The 17412-nt window shown below is 37.0% G+C and overlaps 1 protein-coding gene across 3 annotated transcripts in view; it reads left to right on the forward strand.

The window, feature by feature from the left end:
- myo1b (myosin IB) overlaps nucleotides 1-17412 on the forward strand; it is an 88069-nt gene that overhangs the window by 14036 nt on the left and 56621 nt on the right. The window lies entirely within an intron of this gene.

The following is a 17412-nucleotide window of genomic DNA, read 5'->3' on the forward strand; positions in this document are numbered from 1 at the left end:
ACGGCAAATTTGGCAGATTTATCCCTAAATATTTGATAACATATAACATATTTTAACTTGTATTTGGTTGAAAGGTTTCTGTTTATCCCTTTAGCTACTCAAGAAGGAAAATAGGCTGAGATTGGCCCCATCTCGTTGTCCTTTCTGTAAAACCTCCTTTCACCGTGACAAAGAGAGAAGGGTCAGAGCCTCAAGAGTGATTGTCTAGTTTTATGAGTCCTCTGTGAGCTGCAGATACAGTACAGCCCTCTACAGATGGACAGTGAGTCATGTCCCTGGTCACAAATATTACAAAATGATTGCCTTTGTAATGTCAATTGATGCAACATCTGTATTACAAGATTTATCATTTTGTTTCTTTCAATCCAAAACAGAAGATAAGGTTGTGATTTAAAAAGCCATGCTATTCTTACATCTGTAATATGTCTTTTTTTGGTCCTGGTTTAGTGTGTTGGTCGATTTTAACATTAGTAAAAAGAGTTATACTGTACTTGATGATGATCCTTCATTGTCATCTTAGTTCACAGCCAAACATTACCATCAAAAACAAACTGCTGTAGGCCTATTGATAAACTGTAAGACTCAAGTAAGTCTCAGAAAATAGACAAAAAATATAATTGTCCTGTCCTATTTACCTGGGACAGTTTTGAACCCTGTGTTCCCTGTCCCAGCAGATTTATCCAAAACCAGTGAATTGTCCCAGTTTTATACAAGAAATGTCCCAGGTATCCCCATTTTGGTCCAGTTGATACCTGCCAAGAGAGGAGAATGGAAAATGTTGCGCCTCCTTTTCACAATTTTACTTATACCAAACATCCCAACCAGGTGTCCCAGTTTTTAATTTTGAAAATCTGATCGCCCTATTCAAAATGGGTCCAAGTATATATTTTGTCAAATTTGTTTTCATTGACAACAGATAATCTTTCACATTTCTAGTTCTATTCTAGTCAGAGAGGACCTGGGATCATAAACCCAGAGCCTGGTGGTCTTTCTTTGCCGCGCCGCCATCTGTCCACTCAGCAGCATTAGCCCATGTTAGCTTGTGTTAGTTCAGAGGCAGCCAGAGACCAAACAAAGCCCCAGCAGCCGTCAATTAGGCCTGGTCTGGTCCCGTCCCATTCATAATGACGGGAGGAGCGGTGTGCCAGTCCTGGGTCACACTCCTCTCTGACAAAAGCAGGATCTGGGCTTCAGTTTCCAGTCAAAGTCCTGACATGGCACTTTTACTCTTCTTTGCGGCTCACTGTCTGTACTGTGTTGACCTTATTTTGCTGTGTGACAAGACAGAATTTGAAGTACACTGCTTGCAATAGTGTGTACTTAGGATAGGGAGATATGGAAATGAAATCTTATTAGGGGTGATATCCAAGTCTCACGATATGATATTGTCACGGGATGAACCTCACAGTACAATATTTATTGCGATATTGTGGGAAAGCTCACGCCAGGGTGGGGAGGCTCGCGATTAAGGGATGTAACAATATCCAAATCTCTCTGTACGATATTTTCACGATATACATCTCACAGTATGATATTTATTGAGATATTTTGTGGAGGCTAAACAGCTAAAACTGTTAATATGCTACTTTTTCCTCTTGAAATGCCTTGACATGACTTAATCCAAAGAATTAAGACTTAAAAGTGCTTAGAACTGTTATTTCTTTATGTAGTCTGCACTTAAATGGAGCAAAGGATCATGGTCTATGTAGTTCCCTCTGTCTTTTTTTAGCTATTGCTGCACCATAACTCTTAATTTAAGCAAAGAGACTTGTAATTCGATATATTGTGATGGTCCACGATATTATTGAGAGAACTTTGACGATACAATATCACGATATTTTGGTTATTGTTATATCCCTAAATCTTATTGTGATCTGCTAAGTTAACTGCCAAGATATCTTTTATATCTCTAAAGCGGTGTGTCAGGTAGGATATCTGGCATAAATTTGTTACCCAAAATAGAAAATTTTAAATTGATATTTGATGACGACTTGAGACTTGTAACTTTTGATTACAATTGAATTTAATATTGAACTTCAATACATATCAATTTACATCATACTTGTTCAAATCTACTTTGCTTTCACTACTAACAGAAGAAAATATTGTTGTTTGAAAAATAAAATAAAATGGTTAACAGATTTTGCAAATGGATTCTTAACTCTTGCAGTCTGTCTTTTTTGATGGAGTCCTAAATGAGACGTCAACTTACCCTTGAGAGCTCTCGGGGTTTAGAGGCCAAATACCTGAGCATTCATCTTTACAGGGTCGAGAGAAAGATACTCCGCTGTCAAGTTTAAATGATAAGTTGGAGACACGGTGACCTAGAAACAACCACAACAACCATTTTGATTGACAGGTCTTGTGTCTGCTTTAACTCACGTGTTGCACTGTTTAAAAATGTGCTAAAAAATACCAAACATCCATTTATTTGTTGCCTTAAGTGCTGGTGTTTAAGCCCACAGTAATGAGACACATTCCTGTAAAATGGTTGAACTGTCAGTCAAAGGCAGATTATTTCAACATGCTTAATAAATTGATCTTAATCCTCTAGTGGTGTGGCCATCTGGAGCCAGTCTTATTGGTGGGAATTACACAAGTTAAGTCAATGCTGTTAAATCTATACGTCTAAAGTCAAGGATATTTGCTGTTTTCATGTGTTTAAATTTCCTATTTATAGATGCCATTTTTTAAGGACTCACCTCACCGTTCAAATGAAGGAGCAGTTGGTTTTGAATTGTTAATTGCTTTGGCAACAGTGTATACATTTTCCTCGCTTCCAAAACTCATGGATAGCCAGCGAGGGGCCGTTGAGCTGGAAAATCTGATATTTGTGCATTTGAATACATTTGACTTGACTGGTATTCAAACTAGCAGCAAGCAGTGAGTCTGAACATGTCAGTAAATTTGTGGTTTGGAAAATGGAAATGGAAAAGGTTCACTTAAAACAAAATGCAAAGACTCTATGTTCAGTAGAATGTTAGAATATTTATGGAAACAGATGGTCAGATAGGTGTACTCCTTATCTGTTGAAAAAGTACTTTATACAAAATGAGTAGATAAGTTTTGACTAGCTCTACTACGACAACAAATGCTAATATTTCAAGTACTAGTCGTTTTGCCATCTAGTCAGTCAACAAACATGTTTCCTTACATTACTGTGAAAAAAAAAATTGGGAAACCAGAAATCAAACTGGAATCATCAGTAACAGACGGCGATCGACAGTGACCCTCCTCACAAACTACTTCCTGTCATTTGACCCGTGACATCAGGTTTTCAGCTCTGGTTCAGTTGTTGAGACGGATCAGGGGGTGACTTTAATTAAATGAACAACGGGGGGTCTCTGGCTTCTTGATCCAAATCTGACACTGCCCCAGTCAACTTGACTACAAAAAATCCAACTGAAAAACTATTATATATACTATATACTATATATACTATATATATATATATATATATATATATATATATATATATATATATATATATATATATATATATATATATATATATATATATATATATATATATATATATTATGTACAAGTATATGTACTGTGTGACCATTAGGGGTATAATGATGTACAAGTCTCATGATATGACATCGTCACAGTTTGAACCTCACTGCACGATATTTATTATGATATCGTGGGAAAGCTCACGATATGGTGGGGAGGCTCACGATTAGGAATGTAACAATATCCAAATCTCTCATTACAATATTATCATGATATACATCTCACTGTTTGGTATTTATTGTGATATTTTGTGGAGGCAAACAAAACTGTGTATATTTTTCCTCTTAAAATGCCTTAAAAGTGCTTAGAACTGTTATTTCATCTTGTAGTCTACACTGAAATGGACCAAAGGATCATGGTCTATGTAGTTCCCTCTGTCTTTTTATTTTTTTTAGCTGTTGCTGCACCATAACTCTTAATTTAAGCAAAGAGACTTGTAATTCAATATATTGTGATGGTCCACGATATTATTGTGAGAACTTTGACGATACGGTATCACGATATTTCGGTTATTGTTACATCCCTAATGACCACAAGTATTAAGCATGATATTCCTCTTAATTTGATAACCAATATATTAATTTTCTTTTATACAAATTATTTTTCCTAACAATCTAATGAAACATTTTCCAACTTGGTTGCGTTCGGAATGGTTTGAGCCTGATGTAGACCTCTGTTTTCGTCCAACAACTGAAAAATTACTACTGACCCAAAGTAGACCATGACTGAATAATGGTTTATAAGGACTCTATAATGATTTTAATGGACCAGGTGTTTTTTCTGACTCTAATGCCTTTAATTTCCTGAAAAAATAGATTTGATTTTGTATTTCTATCTACTAAGCCTGTTTATTACATTGTCTGCTCATATGCTGTACTTCTCAGTCCTCTGTAGCCTTAGTTTTAAACAGCTAAAGCCTGTTTTCTTTCACAGTAACAGTGTTGTTGTCATTATGAAACACTTGTGTGGGCAGGTGTTGGGCAGAATAGAGAAGTGTGCCCATTTATCGTCCCGGACAGGCCCTGGCTCAGAGTGGACTACAGCTGGTTTCCTATCTCTCAATCTTGTCAGAGCTCTATTGTTTTTATTGGAGGATTTCAAATGTATTCACAGCAACAAGCCCAAGTGGGAATAGCTACTGTTAGACTGGTTATGAATGGGTAAGGTGGGCCTCTGAGCTGACTCCTTTGCTGCATAAACATGACAATATTTCATCTATGTCTGAAGGGTCACAGAGTTAGACAGGCAGTGTTTTTGATAGATGCTATGTTTTATACATTGTGATTTATTTGTGGCAGTTTCCTCTTAGTCTGCATTTTTAAAATGTATTTTATTATATTTGAAAGGGTGTGTATGTTGTGTACTTTCTCCAGACAGTACAGTGGCCTTTCAACTTGTAGCATTAACTTAACTGAAAACTGATTTTAACTGTTACTAATAATTATTAGGGATGTAACAATAACTGAAGTATTGTGATATTGTATTGCTAAAGTTCTCACAGTATTGTGAACCGTTACATTATAACGAATTACAAGTTTCTTTGCTTAAATGGTCATGGTGTAGCAATTACTAAAAAAGACAGACCATGATCCTTTGCTCCATTTCAGTATAGACTACATGAAAAATTAACAGTTCTAAGCACTTTTGATTCTTAGTTCTTTGGATTAAGTCTTGTCAAGGCATTAAAGATGAAAAAGCAGCATATTAACAGTTTTAGCAGCTATCGTACTGTGAGATGTATATAATGAAAATATCGTACGGAGAGATTTGGATATTGTTACATCCCTAATTGTGAGCCTTCCCACCATATCATGAGCTTTCCAAGGATACTGCAATAAATATCGTACCGTGAGGTTCGTATAATGACGATATTGTATCGTGAGACTTGGATATCGTTACACCCCTAATAATTATGTTAATGATAATGGCTGCAATCTAATGAGAGTATGAATAATATTTTAACAAATTATCACTTGTTCTGATTCTGATTAATAAAACCAAAGTGTCTTGTATGAGACTTAAGACAAGTTTTATTGCTATTGTCAGTGAAGCTAATTCTCAAACAGGAACTTGCGTCATCGTTATGGTGCAACATAAAACAATGAGTAATGATAGTAAATACAAGCCATGTTAAAATTAAATAAGGGCTGTACAGATGATTTTTAAACAGAAATGACACAATTTCAAAGAAAGTCTGTCCTGTCTGTCAATTTAACAGCGTTATTTTCTCTTTTCCAAATATCTTTATACAATGGTGTGTCTTCTAGTCATCCATCATTTCTTTACTGGCCAATTTAGTGAAACCCCACCCTGATCAGACCTTATAATTAACCAGCAGGTGCCACGCTCCTCTTCAATGCACATCCCAAGCCCATTTAGATAAACTAATCAGTGCTTTTCAGACTTACAGATGGCCTCTGCTACTTGAATTTAGCTCCACAGATTGACTACAGTGTTGTGCATATGTGTGGGTGTACTGTGTAGGATAGACTCGTGCCTCGGGGGTGGGATCGTATTTCCCCAATGTTTAATGAGGTAGCGAGTCCCCCGATGGTGTGAGAGCTCTACAACGTTTGCCCGTAGAGGGTTTGGGCTGGTGGGGGGGCAGGCTAATGGAGCAGAGAGGCCCAGTATGCGAAGGGGAGAGGGGGGGAAGAGGGGGACACCTTTCAGCCCGGGACGCGAGGATGTAATGGCTCCGCTGCTGAGCCCTGACACAGAGTATTGTGCTACTGTTGCTATGAGTGATTTGTTCCTTTGTAGTTGCCATTTTGAGTGATTGGTTTGCGCTGCATGTTAAGTGTAGCATTGTAGTAGCTCAAATCTTGCCAAGGCATTGAAGCTGTATGGTATTACAGTTCAGAGAAAATGAATCCAAAAAACTAGTGTTGGATCATATTGACAAAAATGAAAAGATTTTTTTTTTTTTTTCAGACAATATTTTAACATTGCAGCAGGAATGTGCTAATGTGTGCCTGTAATTGTCTGAGTACAGTAATTGTGCATAATTTGAATGCAGCCTAATATTAAACACAAAAGGGCAGCAATATCACTTTTTATATCCTATTTTAATAAGTCTGTTTTAATCATTTTAAGACTAAATCCTAATGTTCCATAGCTCCAGAATAATGTTGCCACGGCGCTAAAATTTCAAACTCTATTTCGATAGTAAGGAATAGGCACAATGCTCAATACCAATTCCTATACCATGATGAAAATAACAACAACAAACAAAAAGATCTTTCTTTAGACAATATAATGTGATCCATCCATCCATTTTTTTCCGGGGCCGGGTCACGAGGGCAGCAGTCTAGGCAGGGACTCCCAGACTTCCTTCACCCCAGACACTTCCAGTGTGATTTCAACATTAAATCCTAGTACTTTCTTTTATATTACCATGTGGTCTTATTTGTGTACTCCTCCAGTCGTCCAGCTGTACATGGGCGTATGTAGGCAAGTATACAGATACAGCTCAAGATAGTTCTGTTCAGGAAAGATACATCTCTGTCCTATAAATGTGACTTTTTTTTGCTATTTTTCCCTTTGATATCCACTTTTCTATACTAGATTTAGTATTGATTAGAATCTGATGTTCAATACTTTTGACTACTCAACTCCAGAACAGTAGATATTATGCATTTTTAAATAGCTTCCACCTCAAATTTTGCATTATGATTTATTTGTGGCACTTTCCTTAGTCGACTATTGTATTTTATTTTATTACATTTGAAATAGTTTGTATGCTGTACACTTTATCCAGGCAATACATACATACATACATACATACATACATTGGTCTTTCAACTTGTAGCATTAACTTAACTGAAAACTGATTGTAACTGCTACTAATATTTATGTTAATGTTAATGGTTGCAATCTAATGAGAGAACGAATAATATGTTAAAAAAATTATGTCTTAAGTCTCATACAACACGCTTTGTGGTTTTATTAATCAGAATCAGAACAATTTGAATTGCTATTTTTAGTGAAGAGAATTCTCAAACAGGAAATTGCTTCATCGTTATGCTGCAACATAAAACAATGAGTAATTATAGTAAATACAAGCCATGATAAAATACTAAATAAGGTCCGTACAGATGAGTTTGATGTAAACAAAATGACAAAATTTCCACCTCCATCCAAACTACTTTTTATAGAATGTCAATAGCAGTGTTTTTCTATTCATAAAGAAGGCTGCTGCTGATATTTCAATATCAATATAACCTGTGCCATTTTCAGTTAGTGTGAAAGTAAACAGTTTTCTGGCTCTGGAGAAATATGAATGACTGAAAATGTTACCAAGGTGGCTCAACACAAATTTAAACAGGATCATATAGTAATAATTGTCTATTGGTCAGATTAGGTAGACCAATGTTGGAGTCCAAAGTCCAAATATATTTAATAGGAACAAGCTGTTGCACTATTTACATACAAATTAATTTCCTGTAAGTTCCCCAAAATCAAGACAGAATCACTAAAAATAAGCCTCGGATATTTCCATAATCTTTTGCTGCTCTTGTTTTGTTTGCCATTCAAAATTATAGACAGGCGTTAATTATCGAAATGAATTCACCATTTGGCCAGCCCACTCTGGGTCTGTCACACAGCCCTGGCACCACCCCAGCACTCTTCATGTCAACTACTGCCAACTCTTTTGATTGAACTGATGAGATGCCCAACACTGCCCATAAAATCAATTTATCTTACATTTCCTGTTCTGATCAAGCAAACAGCAGGCCAAAGCACCATAGTAACATAGATTTGCATAAGCTTGGCACTTTTATTGTTGAAATTTGCTTAGAACAATATAAAATGGTGCAGTCACTCTGTAGTTAGTTTAGTATAGGCATTGTAGTTTTGGGGAAATCTGCTAATATAACTAGGGGTGTGCAAAAATATTGAAAAATGTCAATATATTGTATAGTTAAATGTGATGATGCAGTATCGATATTGTAGATTGCTGAGAATTTTTTGGTATATTTTACTGAATTAATTTGTTACAGCACTACAGTTTTGTTGTTTGTTTAGAAGAAAATACTAATTTATCTGACACATTTCACATTTTTACTGTTTTGATGTTTAAAATGTGTGTGTTTCATATTAACTTTGCACAAGAAGTCATTTCAGTATCACAGCCAAGCTATTTTTTATTGAAACGTATCAACTCGATTTGAAATGCATCATATCGAATCGAAAGCTCACTGTATCGAGTGTATCATCTCATATCGTGGCCTATGTATCATATCGGCAACTTGTTAATGATACCCAGCCCTAATACTAAAGTGAAAAAAATACATAGCACACTCAGATGGGTGATGTTCAAAAGCTTTTTTTATTTTTAAAATAACGCTTCGGCAAAAAAAAAAAAAAGCCTTCTTCAGATATGTTTCTTGCTCTGGTCCAAAGCAAGATTTTCATTTTTTCACTTTTGTCTTGCTGCTTCTTGCAATTGCACCTCTACAAGAAATTTGGTGTACGTTTTCTGTTTTTTTTTTTGACGCAGCCCTAATACTAACATAACCTGTGCAGCAGAATATACTAACTATAAGGTCCTTATTGGTGGTTTTCAGATTTTACAATGTGATGATGTCATACTCTCAGATGAGGGGCAAGAGACTGTTTTTTCCTTTTCTGATTACATTGTACTTTGCCTTGAAATCTCCAAAAGGTAAATTCACAAATGTTGAACCTGATCATTTTTATAAGTGGCTAGACCCAAGAACTCACTGTATTACAACAAAAATCAGCATTTTAACAATATTTATTTTAGCTGCCACTATAAAATGTTGTGCTGTCATCTGAAACCCTGCAATAGCCTGTACATATTTATCCAGTGAATAAAATGTTGTCTGTCTGAAATTTCAGGTCAAAACTATACAATTTACATCATCATCAAGTATAGCAACAGGTGGTTTCTCCATTTCTACCCAAAACACTGTATCTATTCTGCCATGTATGAAAACATCTCAGTTAAAAATCATGATATGAATTGCCGCTGCCAAAACAGTAGCTCCTATCTCACACGTGCCTCCTGCGATTTGCCGTTATATAACTGTTGCGCTTGAGATGAGCTGGACCTGCAGGTAGGTGGCTGTGAGTGGGTACTTGAGTGTGACTCCAGTGGGCAGTGTAATGTAAGCCAGATGAGTGGGCAAAACTGTTCTGTTCACACCTCTGCGCTGAGAGGAGATGCAGTTGGTGGTGATTTGGACTCTATATGTAATCAGTTTTTTTTTTCAAGATGCACAATGTAACTTTTCTGGTGGTGGATTTACACATTGCTTGTCTCTGTGCCTTGAATGTGTCAAAGTTTGGCATTAAAGTTACGCATTTTCATACACATTAAATCTGTGGCATTCCTGCTTACAGTATGGATGCATATTTTTTGATTTTGGGGATTAAAAACAACCAACTGAATGAATGCAAAAAGCAACAGCTCCATGGAGACAGTCAGGTAGTGATTACAGTTTGATGAGGTGAAAAAATTCTTAAAACCCAAAATGTCAGTTTAGTTAGACTCTCTTAAGATGTTATATTTCTAGGGTAAAGATCTTTTTGGTACTATTACAAGTTTCTAGGAAGTTATGTTGGTAATTTACTTATCTCAGAATTTCTCAAACAAACAAAATGATTCATGAATTATTTTTGATTTTGGAAAGGTCATATGGGGGAGCTGTTAAACTTCCCATTATGCACAATTGACTCTTAACCATGTTATGCTGTTAACTCATCAAAAACATATCGAGAGTTGTTGTTTTGTTTCATTCACACATGTTTGAGTTTTGGAGATGGAGACAGATTAATAAAGCAGTATTAGTCACACTGCTCTGTTCTACCTGATGTCTTCTGTTTAGTAGAGCTTAGCAATTCCAAGGCTGAAATTATCCAAATGATTCTAGTGAACGTGAATAGAGTTTAAAAACATAGTGGAGCACTTCCTGTATTACAGCATGGCATCACAACGTGGAACAGAGTGCCTTCAGATTGAAAGAAGAACTCGGCCTGTATATAAGTGAATGAAACAAAACACAACTCCAGGCATGTTTGTGATGAGGATAAGGTTATGAACCCCCCTCATTGATTTAAAGCAATTGTCCACTTCCATTGTTAAGTCAAGCACAGTTTAAACATTTACCTCTGCTGTCAGTTATTGTCATAATTCTGACCCTTTGTGTAGATGTGTGCGTCATTCTGCCTTTGACTCAACAATGGCACAAGATCATGTTATCAGTGTACACAGCTTGGGTAATGTTCAAACACATTTCGTAATACTGTACTTGGTTTCTGTTTTGAATACAGCTGCATTAAACATGAAGCATCATTTTATTCTTATTATTCCCAAGCATAAATTATTACTGCGAGTTTAGTTAAATGTGGAAAAGTTAATTCTCATCTAACCCATGTCTTTTCTTGGACTAAATTTCGACTAAACCAGGACTATACATAACCAATCCATGTATACATTTGAGAAACTTTTAACATCATTTCTGTATTTTGTTTACTGATCCTTGAATCTGTATCGTGGTGTTTTTGAATCTTATTTGTCCAAGGATGGGAAATTGAAGCACAGGGAAGCTATCTGCCGTCCTTCAGCTGTGGGCTTTTCACATGGCAGTCAGTGCAGTATAATTGGTTTTATATGAGGTCAGACGGTCGCTTGTTGTGAGCCAGCAGCACTGAACTGCAGTCTCAAAGGCCTTGAAGAGTTGAAGTGGAAGTGACTCAAAACTGAAAATATTGTTTGGGGAAAAAGACATAACTTACTTGAACTTACAGACAAAGAATTCATTGCTACCGATTATCAAACTATGGTAGAGGTCATGGGCTACTGAGTGGTCTTTAACTCTTCTTATTTAGGTACAATTTGAGCCATTTCTGTCCACACCTTGCTTAAATATTAATTTCACATAATTTAGCAAATAATTACCGAGGTCTTCCTTAATTTTGGATTGAAATTTATGCTATTTTGGTGATATTGTCATTGTGTGATTCAATGTTTCTCTGTGTAATGCTGCTCTCTGCTCAAACACTTTTCCTCGACTCACTTCTATTGTTCAACCTGCTCTACGTGATTGACAGGTGGATTTAACCAATCACAGTGAACCATTAAATCTCAGAAGCAGATAGTTGCAGTTACTCTGACTTTGTTTTGGAAAGGTAAGCAGTAGGGGTGTAATGATATTCAAGTCTCACAATACGATATCGTCACAGTATGAAGCTCACGGTACGATATTTATTGGGATATCGTGGGAAAGCTCACGATATGGTGGGGAAGCTCACGATTAGAGATGTACCAATATTCAAATCTCTTAGTACGATATTTTCATGATATACATCTCACAGGATATTTATTGCTATATTTTGTAGAAGCTAGAAAATCTTAAAATGCCTTGACAAGATTTTATCCAAAGAATTAAGACTTAAAAGTGTTTAGAACTGTTATTTCTTCATGTAATCTACACTGAAATTGAGCAAAGGATCATGGTCTATGTAGTTCCCTCTGTCTTTTTTTAGCTATTGCTGCACCAGAACTCTTAATTTAAGCAAAGAGACTTGTGATTCGATATATTTTGACGGTCCACGATATTATTGTGAGAACTCTGACGGTACGATATCACGATATTTCAGTTATTGTTACATCTCTAGTCAACAGCTCCACTTTAGTCCTTTTGAAGTCCTGGGCTAGTCCTGGTTTAGCTGCACTTTAGTTCCAGTTCAGACAGGCCATAGTTGTAGTTTGCGTTTTGCTTAATTATAAATCAGATCTTGTTTTCCCTTTTCAGCTGTTTTATTTTATGATATAGTTTAGATGACCCAAACATTTTCTATGATGGTACTTGGTGTCAGTAGTTTAAAACAACACTCAAAGCCATTGCATTCTCAGTGTCTAAAAGTAGCTAAGAGCCGTCATTGTTTCAGTATCCGAGGATGTTATTCTACCTTTCTCTGCGTGCTTACTTCCTGCTTTTCTAAGGATACGGTCTTCTTGAGTGTTCGCCTGCCGAGACACAGAAAATTGCTGTAAATGAAAGCCTTGGACCCCCTCTGAGCTCAGTGCATGGGTGGTGCAGTATCAATGGGCAATTAGGAAGGAGTCCCAGACAAGCTTAAGTGAGAGTTGGATAAATTAAAGATTAGTGACAGCATGAAGCTCTTGAGTCAGCTTCTAATTTGAGAAAGTAGAGGTAAGCTTTTAGGACCTTTTTACTTGCGTTTGGGGAGATCGTGTGATTCAAAGTCCTTCCGTGGTCTAATTAAAAGTGGGATTTGAAGAGGCATATAAGCAACGTTATTCTAGTTTATCGTAGGAACAAATTAGATGATTTATTTTTGTAGTTGTAGAGCTGATAGTGGTAAGAAAATGTAATTGCCAAGATTGGAAGAGTCTGGAACGTGTCAAGGAAAGATATTAGTTGTTTTCCAAATCTGATTATTAACTTTGTTTATTTATACTGAGTCCAAATGTGATACTTACAGAAACTTGCAAATTAGAGGCTTTGTTGTTCATTGTATATATTTTTTATCATCCCCATGAATAGCTTCAGTCAAACAAGTTACTTTATAGACTACATAGTTTCTAATCAAACCGTGAAAGCTCTGAGTGTCAGATATGTGTTAGATTCCTGCCCGGGGTAAAGACTGAACCCCTCTCATTAGCACATGTTTCCCAGACATCACCACGATCCTGTCCCGTTTACAGATAGCCAACATCTGGCTCAACTTTAGGCCTTTATACAGTATGTGCACTGTAAAAAATGAATGGCTAAGCTGGTTAAAATTACTCAAAGCTGCAATCCAAATCTTACTTTGTTTTAGGTGCACATTTTTTTCCCAACATATTTTTATGTTTTATTTTTTTTTTAAGTCAAATTGGGGATGGAGATGCTATGGAGATGATATTGCTCTGCCTGTTATGTTCCACAATAATGGTGTTTAATTTATAATCTCCATGGACACAAGCTTGCAGTGCCTGTATGCAAGTCAGATCTGTGGAGATGTGAGCCTGCTGACAGTGAGAATGTTTGTTTTTTCTTTTCTTTTTTTTTTTTTTTTTTTGCAATTAAAATACTTGTAAATGGAAAATTTTAAATGTACTGTGGGACATTTGTGACAAAGGAATAATCTACCCATGTAAGCATATAACCTCATACAAAACTAGATAACCATTTTTTGCAGTGCAAGTGTCTTTCTCCGTCTCTAGCTCAGTCTCTCTCTCTCCCTGTCTCCCCTATGTCTTTTTTTCCACCTGGTCTGACAGCAGCAGAAAAAAAAGTTGCTTCCTTAGCTGTTCGTGTTGCCAGGCGGATTTCCTGAGGGCCTCTTGAGAAGCCTGATCCCACTGAGATCACAGGCTACTGTACGCTAACAGCAACACAAGTAAGTTTAGTGCAAAAAGTGCAGAACAAAGTCAAGCGATTTCTATAAAAAGATCAAAACTCAAAGCTTCAAAATCCAATGCTAATGCGCTAAACTCAGCATGAAAGCATCACAAACAGCCTCCAGAAAGATTAATATTGTTTGTAAAAGACCTGGCATGGCCTCAATATAAGTTTCTACACAAGCAATTTAAATCACATCAACACCAATCAAGTAGGTCTAAACTGGGTCAGAAAAGACATGACTAAGCAAAGATTAAAACTAGATGAAAAAATGACTAAACCAGGATTAAAACCAGGTCTGAAACATGTCTCTAGGGTTTAGCCTCTTGAAACTAACTGAAGAGGAGAAACTAAGAACTAAATCAAGATGGAGCCAAGGAGACTGATAAACTAGGACTAAACCGGGTCAAAACTAACACTAAGACAAGTTCAAACCAGGACTAAACCAGGAAATAATAAATGATAAGAATAATCCACAAATTGAACTTCAAAAGACTATTTGTGTGCTCTGGTGCGGTAGAGTGCACGATCAAACAAGCTTGTGCAACCACCAGTGTTGTGTCCTAAACCACAATTTTACACTTAACAACGTCATTAGCCTCCACAACCACAGCTTTACAGTGTGTCCTGGCAGCACCCGCCCTGTTTACAGATTCAGGTCACACGCAGCAGGCACCATCATCTCATCATGTGCCTCAACTGCAGAGGGGGGCCAGTTTAAAAAGACTGACTGGACGGTTTCTGGTTTTTAGATGCCTCAACACTCTGAAGACCTGTCCATTTGGGGATAGAGCAATTAAGATTTGCCCTCATGCAGAAAGTAGAGCTTGTAGTTGTAAGATTCAATTTTGGATTTAACATTAACATTTTACAAGAAGTGCATGCATATTAGAACATGCATTTTGAGGTATAAATTACATAATTATATTAGATTTTCTATTAGATTATAGTGTATACATAGACAACAGGGTATATTATGTTTGTCATTCTAAATCACTACACTTTGTGATCCGCTAATTGAGAAAAATGTTGTCTCTTTTGATTTTTGATCTGTCTGTGTATCATTGTTTTTGACTGCCCAATTGAGATGATTCAGATTGATATAGTTTTGTCTTTCCGCTCTATTGGTTGGATATATTTAAAGAATTAGGGATGCACAAATCTGATACTGGTATCCGACATCTGTGCTGATATAGAAATATTTGCTGTATCGATATCGGCTTCCAAATATTGGATCAGCTGATATCCTGGTTGGACATATACATTAATGTAATAGATTCAAGATTCAAGATATTTATTTGCCCTGAGTGCATACACAAAAGTCCTCACTAAGACTATTTACTGGTCATAGTTGGCCAAGAATGTTTCATAACGTCTGAACTTTTATTTGTCTGTCTGTAGAGATTTGTCTTATTGCCTTATTTTATTTTTCTTTAAAGGAAATAAATGCTGTTTTCAGTCTGCAGCCATCAGCAAATACTTAACGCTGTAGTATCAGAATCGTTATTGGAACTGAAAAAAATGGGTAGTTGAAGGATTCAGGTTCAACCTTTACAGCTTTTCCTTTTGCACATGTTAAGACAGTGTTTTATAAGTACCCATATGAGAACATGACATCACATTCTCCAATCTAAAAATGACCAAATCTGCCTCATTTACCTCACCCTTGCCCCTGTCCCGAGTGTCTCACGGGGCACTCACCGCTGCCACGTGCAAACGCCAAATTACAGCCTGGTGGCAGCTGTGAGGGGCGGGGCCAGAACCAAGGCTGCCCAAACCCCACACGGAGACCAAGGCCCTTTGATGGTGACCTTGAGGCTTCGTCGTCTTTGTAATTACAGCATTTGTGAAGTGGTACACCCAGTTTCTGTTAACATTATATCACTGTGCACCGCAGGGGAAATATCAAGCCTAATCTGCGTGTTAGAGAGTTCACATACACAAAGTTGACAGCTGCCATAGATCCTGCCGAGAATGCCTTTATGTTGAACTTTTTGCAGTTTCATTGACATTATGCAATAAGTTAAAGGTGCACTGTGATGGGTCTGCCTCCTTCTTGTTTCCACGGTGATGTAAATGCTTTGCCTGAAATATTACTCAGTATAACACAAGCACCTCCTGTTTGTGTAATGCCATATTACGTTACAGGTCAGAACTGTGGAGTGAAGTGACTCAGCTTATAGTGAGGATTTATGTTTTTAAGGTATACAAAATACAAAATTAGAATAGTTTAATGCTGTACTGTGGAACATTTCAGGCAAAGCAATAGGATCTTCATGCAGATAAGCAAGTACAAGCCCCCTCTCCAAAAAAGTTAGTGCACCACAAGTTCTAGGAGATGATATTTAAGTTGTCATTTTTATCTGTAATCTACTCATTGCATATTGCCTTTGTATCCATAAGCAAGACACGTTACCAGCTTTAGCTCTGTTGTCTTTGTACACATTTTGCATATTAAAGACAAGACTTGAGTGCGTTTGAGTATGAATTTATTTAAAGCGCTATGAATGTCCTTAAACAGTGATAAATGCAACAATTTGACGTTTATTTGTTTTATACACGACCAGTTTTTCAATGAAGGTTAGTTTAGCAAGTCCCATTTGAAACATTCAAAGTAGAGGACCTCCCACTAGCCTTTTCACACCCCTCGTAGCGCCGCCCCTCTCCCCCCTCTCTCCCCTCTCCACTCTTGGGCTGCTCCGGTCTTTCACGGGGGCGACATAATTGTATGATGGTTTGCTCATTGTCAGGATCAGGTCAGCCGACTGCAGTGTTTGGACAAAGACGACATCTGCCGCGCTGAGCTGCCTCTTTTCAGCAGTGACGTAATGTCCCGTGGCAAGGCTCGCCCCTCAATAAAGTGCTGGTGGGCCGGTGGGCTGGTGGGTGCGTGAGGCGTTTAGGGGCTGTCAGAAATTGTGGGGGTGGGGGAGTTGTTTGAATGGAGAAATATGTTAGAGGGTAGCTGGGGAAATTCAGTGTTTGGTTTGAATACAGTTTATTTATGATTCTTATGCATAACAGACGTTTCCTGTTATAGAAAAAAAACAAATTCATCTCCTTTCTTTGCTTTTTCTTTCTTTGCTTGGTAATCTCTGCTCTGGTTTTGAGAGGTTTTTATATTCATGTTGAAGTATTGGAAATTTTGGATACAAGATTGGTCTGAGCAAGTGTTTTACAAAGATTTTAAGGTACCAATCCCCCACACCCCATTATATTTTTTGATATTTGATATTTTATGTAATGCTGTATTAATGAGGATGGAGAGTATGGACAAGTATTATTCTAGGTAACATGATCCTTCTATTTGGGATCTCACAAAATCATTTTAGTAGCTCCTGCAATTAAAAATAAAACCTAGGACTTTTATAATTTGTTGATGTCACGACAAACCCAGAAATATTCAACACCCAATATTTGGTTTGGTATTGTCATTTTAAGACTGAGTTATTGGAAATATGCTTCTGCAAGGTTTGCTAGTTTAATGTTAAATTAAGCTTTGCCTTGACCATAT

This window comes from Boleophthalmus pectinirostris, unplaced genomic scaffold, assembly GCF_026225935.1.
Source record: "Boleophthalmus pectinirostris isolate CB_2022bp ecotype Guang Dong unplaced genomic scaffold, ASM2622593v1 HiC_scaffold_1, whole genome shotgun sequence".
Taxonomy (NCBI): Eukaryota; Metazoa; Chordata; class Actinopteri; order Gobiiformes; family Gobiidae; genus Boleophthalmus; species Boleophthalmus pectinirostris.